The sequence below is a fragment of the Galeopterus variegatus genome, unplaced genomic scaffold (assembly GCF_000696425.1).
Source record: "Galeopterus variegatus unplaced genomic scaffold, G_variegatus-3.0.2 Scaffold8, whole genome shotgun sequence".
Taxonomy (NCBI): domain Eukaryota; kingdom Metazoa; phylum Chordata; class Mammalia; order Dermoptera; family Cynocephalidae; genus Galeopterus; species Galeopterus variegatus.
The window spans coordinates 1621136-1629710 of record NW_007726119.1 but is presented as its reverse complement, the minus strand read 5'-3'; the positions used below and the strand labels follow the sequence as shown (position 1 = coordinate 1629710).

Below are 8575 nucleotides of genomic sequence, written 5' to 3'. Positions count from 1 at the left end.
TACCAACACTACTAATCTTTCTGTATATTCTTCATGCTGTACCCAGCCCTATCGAACTTTTCTTCCACTGCCTGTCAAGTTCGAGGTCCCGAATTCTGCCTAATGCCAGAAAAGACTTGCCAGTGTCCTTCCAAGCATAGCTCTCCCAGCCTTCTTTCCAACTGGACCTGTCCATCTGTGCTGAGCTCAGCTCATTTGACCTTAGCTTGTCTCTAGCACTGTGACATTATCAGATTCGTAGCTGAGAGCCCTTACTCTGGTGTCAGAGCTGGGGATGGACTGGGATGGGACTGGAAGGGAGATAGCAATACTAGGCAGGAGGCTAGGGAATATTCCAGAAGAGAAATGACAAAGTCCTCAGCCAGGATGGTGGGAGAGAAAATACAAGAAAGGGAATGGAAAGAGATGAGACATAGGTAGACTCAGCAGATATGGGCACCTGCTTAGGTGAAGGGGCAACCAAAAGTATCCATAACTTTTGAATTGTTCAATAGGTAAAGAGCATCTCCCGGATAAGGAGTATGAAGGGAAGAAAAAGTAAATTCGAATTTGAAGTTTGTCTGTGAGTTGTCAAAGTAGAAACTTCTTGGTCTTTCATAATGATTGACCTCAAAGACTTACATCCAAATATCTTTATATCTCTTGTTAAACATTGAAGTTATCCACAAAAATAATTTATCTCAGGCTCTAAGCTGTACTAATATTTTCCATAGATAACAACTTTTTGGTTAATGTATTCTGTAAGCATATTACCCATGTGAAAAGTACCTCCTGTTTTTTTCTGGAAAGTGTCCCTTGCCATACACTTCTGGAATTTACCGAGAATCTTACTGTTTAGGATTTCTTAACTCAGAAAATAAATTTAATTTATTCTACTGGATTTTTCTATAATTTAAACAACTTCTTACCCAAGGTACTAACATTTTTTTTTTGTCTTTTTTTTCGTGACCGGCAATGGATAGCAACCCTCAGTGTTGCGCCCGTACCGGACCGGGACCGGCTACAGGATCGCAACCCTCGGTGTCGCTCCCGCACCTCGCCCAGCCAGTGAGCGGCCGGTCTGTATGTGGGATCCGAACCCTCGGCGGGAGTGCCGCCACGCTTCCCAAGCGGCGCACTGTAGCAGTGCACCACCGGGACGGCCCAGGTACTAACATTTTTAATAGTCTGTAGTACATAACGTTGTCCAGAACTTCTGAAAAGTCTAAATATTTTCCCCTGTTGTTTTTTAGTGGCCTTGTCCTAGGTCTTTCTCTTCAGCATGTGCTGACGCTGCCCCACTCTCATCAGCGTCCAGCCCTCTGTCTCCTTGAGACCAAACACTATGCCTTCAATTAAGTTGCAGAGTTCTGATGGAGAGATATTTGAAGTTGATATGGAAATTGCCAAATGATCGTGACTATCAAGACCATGTTGGAAGATTTGGGAATGGATGATGAAGGAGACTATGACCTAGTTCCTCTACCAAATGTTAATGCAGCAATATTTAAAAAGATCATTCAGTGGTGCACCCACCACAAGGATGACCCTCCTCCTCCTGAGGATGAGAAAAAAGAAAAGTGAACAGATGATATCCCTGTTTGGGACCAAGAATTCCTGAAATTGGACCAAGGAACACTTTTTGAACTTGTTCTGGCTGCAAACTTCTTAGACATCAAAGGTTTCCTTGATGTCACATGCAAGACTGTTGCCAATATGATCAAAGGGAAAACTCCTGAGAAGATTTGCAAGACCTACAATATCAAAAATGACTTCACCGAAGAGGAGGAAGCCCAGTTACGCAAAGAGAACCAGTGGTGTGAAGAGAAGTAAAATGTTGTGCCTGACACTGTAACGCTGTAAGGATTGTTCCAAATACTAGTTGCAGGGCTCTGTTTATAATCGTTCCTATTAGACAAACAGTAGACAAATGCAGCAGCAAATCAGTTGTATTAGTGGAATATTGTCCTCATTGTGTGTGTAGTTTGAGTACAGATTCTAAACCAATGGCAGAGTTTTTTCTAGTGAGATCAAAAGTATCCTTTTTTCTTTGCTTGAATAAAACTGATCTGTGGGTTCTCTATAGAAAGTGACATTTTGGGCTTTCCCTCTTTTTTGTAAAGCAATTTCTGCCTAGCTTATTTAACTTCAGTAACTTTTAAAAGTTGGCATTGTAAATAAAACAACTTGCTAAAAGTTTTCTGAAATAGAATTAATAAAATATATTCATGAGTTAGAAACTGGAATATATAAATAAATAAATAAGTATTATCCTCTGTTACCTACATGCCCTCAAAATCCTGTAACAAATTTTTCAGATATGACAATTCATAATCAAATCCAGGAAGCATTCCTTCCACAGAACTTACACAATACAACCAAATGACTTCAAGTTTATGGCAAAAATGGTGAATCAATCCTTAATAGAAGATGATCAACATGAAAAAATCAAGATATTGGTCTAAATGGAGCATATGCACAATCGTGATCCAAAAACCTTACAAATCATTACCCCTATCAATACTTGTATAGAAGCACTTTCAAAAGATTCCTGAGTCTTCAATTGAGGGTCCCATTTGACCAGGATTAGTCAAAAAGCACCATTGACCAGACGCCGCTGGTCCAAGCCTGGGGGTAACTTTCGTGTCAAGCCACCTCTCGCAGTCTCACTGCTGCCCCTTCGCCTCTACCTTCCTCCAACGTCTCCTCCCTTCCTCCACGCTGCTCACCCTTGTCATTCCCAACACCAGCACGGCAGCCAGAGGGACCCTCTGAAATCGCTGGGCCGAGTCATAGCCTCCTCTGCTCACTCCATCTTCCAGTCCTCACCTTCTTGGTCCTCTCCTGTCCCACCCCATTTAAAACTGAAGCCCACCACTCTCACCCAGAACCCCTAAAGCCTCTGACCCCTCTCTGCTTTTTTCACAACACAAAAACTTTAACATAAATCACTTACTTGTTGTATTTACCGTTCATTTTTGGTCTCCTTACACTAGAATGTAAACTCAGTGAGAAGAGGGATGTTCCCTCCCTATCTTGTTTTTTACTTCTAGTGCTAGGACTGTACACTAGCACGTAACAGGCACTCAATAAATATTTGTAGAATGAACGTGAGTGAATAGTAAGTGGATTCTTTATTGCAAACCAGAGTCTTCTGTGTCCAGGTCTGTCGGGCTGGATCACAGACCCTTCTGCCCTGTCCTGTGCAGGTTGTGAGTCAGGTAAGCGAAAGAAAACTCAAGTAGCCACTGGCAAAGTTGACATGCTTCATGCCAGACATGAGCTCTGCCTCCAGCAGTTCAGAGCCACTGTCTTCCATACCAAAGTACACAGTAGTGGCCCCAAGCCAAGGGCACATGGGCGTGCGTGCGCACGAACACTACTCTTAGGTAACTTGTTTGCCACGGATGTACTAAATCACATCCAGCCAGATATGAGGCAAGAGGGCTTGAATATGGTGACTCCATTTTCCTCACAAGGTCCAATCCAGAAAGAAAAATTTAAAGCCTCAGGAAGAGCTGCTAAGTAGGCTAGTGGGAACTGATTTTCAAAATTAACTGAGAGCACACGTCAGGATTTCCCAGTCACTAACAACATGAGCAAATCTCTCATGTATGAAATCATCCATTCATTCTTCCTTCCATTCATTCCCTCATTTTTATGCATGCATTTTCAAAAATCTTTGAGTGAAAAGATTTAAGCATTACACACTTTACTGCTGATATTTACTTACACCAAAATTGAAAAAATAAAACATGTATTAATTTCCATTTGTGCTAGACATTATGCTAGGTGCCACAGAAGATTTTTTTTTAAGACAAAAAGACACGGGTCTTGTGCTCATGAAACACACACTCTGGGTAGGAAGACTAGAAATTGATTATACCCAACCAGGAACGAGTTAAGAGCTATGTCCTAAAGGAGGGACATTTGAGCTCAGTCTTGAGGATGAGAGTGAGTTTGGCAAGTGGAATATGAGGAGAGAAAATTTCAAATGGAGGGAAGAGAACGAATTTAGTCCTAGAGGCATAAAGAGGCTGGAAGCCACTTCAAAGTCTTCTTAGCCATCTGTCTGTGTTAATTCCAATAAAGGTAAGTGATTTTGAGAAGTATAACAAAGGTAAGGACTATTATAATTACTTCCATCCTTTGGAAGCTGAATTTGTACAATTTACATTTCATTCCACAGATATCAAAAATAGTATAGGGTATTAGAGACATTTTCTTTCTGGTTGACTGTAAAGAAACTTATTACCTTGGTATCATTTGTTCCTGAATAAAAAGGATAGAATGTTGGAAACATCCCCTTTATTTCATCAAGTTGTATATAACTCTTTGACCGATTTCACAGTCTTTACAAAGAAAAATGGAGAAAGCCAAAGGAAGAGTGGAAATGCAAAAGGGAAATCTATAATTGTTTGAAACATGTTTTCCTATTACTATTCCTTTCTCTCTCTGCAGTGGTCTTTAATTTTGGTAGGTCCTGGACTCTTGAGAATTGACGGAAGTTGTGGACTGTTTCTGCAGAAAACTGCACACAGACGCTCTTGGTCAGAGTTTAGTCCAGAAAACAGAACCGACCCAGGAACTGCAGTTTGTATCTTTCCACCATCACAGCATGGGAAGGCACATTGGAAGGAGGAAAAGAGATTTTAAAAAAAAAAAAAGCATACAAAAGGGGTAAAGAAAAAGCATGTGCCAACATATGTGCACACATATAAACCTATCCATGAGCTCCACGATCCAAACTTCTTCATAGAAATAAAGACCTTAAAACAGCAAGCCCAGTGCAAAAGACGGGAACAAAGCACTCTGAACTAAGTACCAAAGAAAAACAGAACGTGGCTGTATTTTCACTGCAATCTTTCCAGCTTATGAGCCACCTGGAAAGTCTGAATTATCAAAACAACAGGAGATTGGAAGGTCAAAGGAGACAGCTGTGTGATTTGATCTTCAATTGCCTCATCTGCAAAATGGGTGTAGTAACAAACCCTATCCTATCTACCTCCTGGCGTTGCTGAGAAAATCACAATAGGTAGCGTATGTGGAAGAGCCTGTAAACTCTCCAGTGCTTGCAAATGATAGCTGTTATGATTATTATCTGATTCATGGTGTAGATCACCTGTAAGGAATCAATAGTTACATATCCACTTGAGAGGAAAAGCTCTTACCTCCTGAAGTGCCCTAATCAATTAATACAAATAGTGCATAATAAAATTAGCAGCTTCAACATAAGCCCCCTAAGTATTACCTGATAAATCAAGTAGCATTTCCACTAACAGACATCTATTAACTGTGGATGAATCAGCAAGGTTGTTACTGAACAAGCACACATGGAATGCCAGAGGCGCCTGAAGATTACTCAAATAGAACAACTCCAGGGAGCTGAAGTTCACCTTTCTCCTTGAAATGAACTTTAAACTCAAAAGATCCCACCTAAACTCACCCTCTTCCCCCTGCCGCCCACCTGGCTGGCGTGACTCATTTTCCGTTCCACCTCTCCCCTCCCCCAGGTCACAAACTCAGTAAGTAGCAAATCCTATCACTTTTCCAGATCTTTCCTTCCAAACCACTGACACTGTTTTGGTGTAGGCTATGTTTGTCTCTTGAAGAATTGGTGGCAAAATCCTCCTAAATGTGTTTTCTTTATCTTGGGAGTGGTTCTCTACAGGTAAATTAGGTCAAACTATTTGGTTGTGTTTCTCAAATCCACTATATTCTTACCAATTTTTGCTTTGCTTGATCTGCTAGTTACTGATAGGGATGTGCTAAAAATCTCCCATTTATGATGGTGGATTTGTCACTGTTGCCTTTCAATCATGTTAATTTTAGTTCTTTAAATATAAGCTGCATTACTAGCTGATTACAAGGTTATGATTGTTACATTCTTATATTTTCCTCCTGAATTATTCTTTTTATCAAAATGTAGCAATCCTTGGGCTGGTCTGTTAGCTCAGTTGTTTAGAGCATGGTGCTGCTAACACCAAGGTCAAGGGTTCAGATCCACCGGCCAGCCGCCAAAAAAAAAGAAAATTAGCACTTCTCTTAAGGCTTAACAGTGCTTTTTTGCCTTAAGACCTGTGTGGCTGCTATTAATATAGTTAGACTAGCTTTCTTTCAGTTAATATTTAGCTGGTATATCTTTTTCTACCCTTTGATTTTCAATCTTTTTTTAGATATGTCCCTTATAAATTACGTATTGCTGGCTTGATGTTTTTATTTTTTTCCTTTTGACTGTAAAAAAATTTTAGTCTATTCTGATCGTTTCTAGATCATAAGTGGTAAGTTTAACGTAACTATGCATTGTGCTTCCTTCTATCATCTTATTTTATGCTTTCTATTCATTCTTTTCTATGATTTTTTCCTGCTTTCTGCTTTCTACTGATTTCATCAAGTTTTATTCATTCCTTTTCTCTTCTCTACTTATTTAGGAGTTTTAAATCCTATTTCTATGCTTTAGTGTTTAGCATTTTAGTATATGACAAGTTGTCCCAATTTCTAGTTACACAAAAACAGGGCAGCTAGGTTGGGGCAGTGGGAACGGTACCCAGCAAAGCATGAGGGCACAAGCACTCCACGTCCAAGCCCGGCCACACACGTCTGTCCCGTGCGATCTTCCACTCTCTGTCCCCCTTTAGCAGGTGCATAGCAGCCATGTGTCAAAGGCAGTGTGTCACAAAACGAAAGAAGCCCGGGTTTCTGAGTCATGAATTAAACACAGTCATCCTATACTTTATTCATGACCTCAGCATAGTCAAAAGCATGTCTAACGTCTGAAGATAATCAATATCTCTAACCTTAGATGAACTTAAGAGAGATTTAAGTCCAGGCAACCCCTTCCCATATTACATATTATGATTGTGCAGTAATTTAGTTCCATTTTTTATTTTACCACCTTCAAAGTCATGGCCATCACTGTTGTTTTACTCAGTTAAGGCTTGTACCCTATTAACACATGTTTATCCTTCTTTCTCACATCTCATTCTCTACTTCTGAGCTCAATTTTCTTCTTCCTGAAGTACCTCTTACACTGATGTTTTTAATCGCCCCCCTTCCACCCTATATCTTTCCCCCTTCCCCTCTCTTCATCCCGCCAACTGCTCCACAACATCTTAGAATGTAAAAAAAATAATGTTAATAAATTAATAAGAGTTTTATTGGTGGGAAACTGTCTTTATCTCCAAATGTCTATTTTATCTTGCCTCTTAAAATATAGTTTAAGTATAGTTTAAATATGATTTTAGTTATTTTCCCTCAGCTCTTTGAAAATACTACTCCATTATTTCCTAGCATTTATTTTTGCTGAGGATAAGTCTTCTATCAGTTTAACAGCTATTCATTCGTAGGTAAGCTTTACCTTTTTCCCTGGTTGCTGTCAAGATTTGTTTGCCTGTGGTGCTCTGAAGTTTCATCACGATGTGTTTAGGTGTAAATTTATTTTATTTATTCAGCTCAGGACACGTTTCATTGTTTAACCTTATTTACGAAATTTAATCAACTGATGGTTTTAATCGATTTTGTGAATGTTCCAGCCATCAGCTCTTCAAACATTGCCTTCCTTCTTTCTCTGCTTTCACTCTAGAACTTCTAGAAATATCTTGGGCCTTCTAAGTTTGTCCTCTACATCTCTGAACTTCTCTTTAATATACTCCATCTCCTAGTCTTGCTGTGCTGTGTTTTTGATAATTTCCTTAGATTGATCTTCTAGCTCACTAATTCTCCCTCCAACTGTTTATTAAAACTTTCTGAAGCTCTATCTAGACTTATCTTTTCCGCTGAGATTTTTATCTGAATGATTTTTTTTTTTAAATAATATTTGGTTCTTTGCCAGATATATCTAGATTATTTCAATAACTTTGTTCTCGTTTTGATAACTTATTTTATGCCTTTTAGCATATTGTAGTTTCTGTCTGATATAGACATGCTTAGAGTCTAATACCACTGTTTGTCTTCTTTGCTGACCCCTTTATGATGGACTATTTCATATTTGAGTCCCAGTTCCATAATTTAATAGGCATGTTATCTTGGGTAAATTATTTAACTTAATTAAATTCAGATTCCTAGTTTGTAAAATGAAATTAGAGATTAAAGCACTTGTCTTACAATATTGTAAGTACCAAATGAGATAACGTGTATAAAGCCCTTAGTACAATAAGACTCAGCTCCCAAAACATAACCTTTTAGTTGCTGTTCAGTAAGTATTTGGTAAATTTAAAAACTTAAATATATTATGGTAAATTTTATCATAAATTATCGAAAAACTCATATTTCTTGGGCTACGTAAATTTACAAACATCTCAAATATCCATTCATTCATTCTATATATGAGAACAGCCACTGTCCTGGTGAAGAGATACGTGGCAATGAATGATGGAAGATTTCTGCTTTCATGGAGTTTGTAATCCAGTGGAGAGCAGCTGACAATGGATAGATTATCAACTAGATAGATAGATAGATGGAAGAGAGAAAAGAAGGGAAGAAAGAAAGAGAGGGAGGGAGGGGGAGAGGGGGGGGGGGGGCCGGGGGGGGGGGGGGAAAGGAAAGAAATAATGATCCCGGCTTAGTCAGAAAATTAAAAGGCAGTGGCGCCCTGGAG

General features: G+C 39.3%; 1 pseudogene; it reads left to right on the top strand.

Annotated features, from left to right (window-relative positions):
• The first annotated feature begins 1324 nt into the window (after positions 1-1324).
• Positions 1325-1858, top strand: LOC103599086 (annotated as a pseudogene).
• The last annotated feature ends 6717 nt before the right edge of the window (positions 1859-8575 follow it).